A 711-nucleotide genomic window follows, 5' to 3' on the forward strand; every position below is an offset into this window, starting at 1 on the left:
CAATAAAGATGATAAAATGATTCTGAGGGCAAGTCATACAAGGAAAGGTTGAGAATACACTTAGTACATTTAGTTTTGATAAAATGAGATTAAGTGGGGACATGACGGCTACCATCAAGAAGAGAGAGAACAACTATTCTCCCTTGCTACAGGGCAGGACATGAAGTAGTGGGTTTAAATTACAGGAAAGAGGATTTTGAGTAAATCTCAGGGGGAAAAAATACCTACCTGATTATCAGAACAGCAGGGCAGTGGAAAAAACTGCCCTGGAAGGTATAGAATCTCTTAAACTAGAGACTTGATAGGAATGGTTTTGGCATAATGTATCCTCCATTTGTTCAGGGGCTTGGACTACATGATGCTGGCAGTCACTTCCAAGCCCAAAATTCTATGGTTTTAATTTCAGTACTAAATTTTACAGGGCTGGTAAGTACCATCAGCAGTACTGGAATGTATCTTAATATGTTTTTCAGAAGTGACAAGCAGATTGGGAGGCTCAGATTTTGGGTTCCTAGCCTGAGACACCTTAAAGAGGCGTTTTTTCAGGAAAAAATGTCACATCCATACACAAGCTTTAGCAGGTGATAATGCATTGCAGTTTCCAACTACAAGCAGGTATTAGTCACAGGAAAGGAGGAGGCAGGAGTGCATCTAGAATATAGGTGAGAGATGAGAAATGCTTGAGGAGCTTACCTATAACTTGTTTGACTA

The 711-nt window shown here is 39.9% G+C and overlaps 1 protein-coding gene across 1 annotated transcript in view; it reads right to left on the reverse strand.

Moving 5' to 3' along the window:
- MYBPC1 (myosin binding protein C, slow type) overlaps positions 1-711 on the reverse strand; it is a 126,356-nt gene that overhangs the window by 23,677 nt on the left and 101,968 nt on the right. The gene's annotated exons all lie outside the window — the stretch shown is intronic.

Source organism: Gavialis gangeticus, unplaced genomic scaffold (genome assembly GCF_001723915.1).
Source record: "Gavialis gangeticus isolate Ggan-Ray unplaced genomic scaffold, GavGan_comp1, whole genome shotgun sequence".
NCBI classification, from domain to species: domain Eukaryota; kingdom Metazoa; phylum Chordata; order Crocodylia; family Gavialidae; genus Gavialis; species Gavialis gangeticus.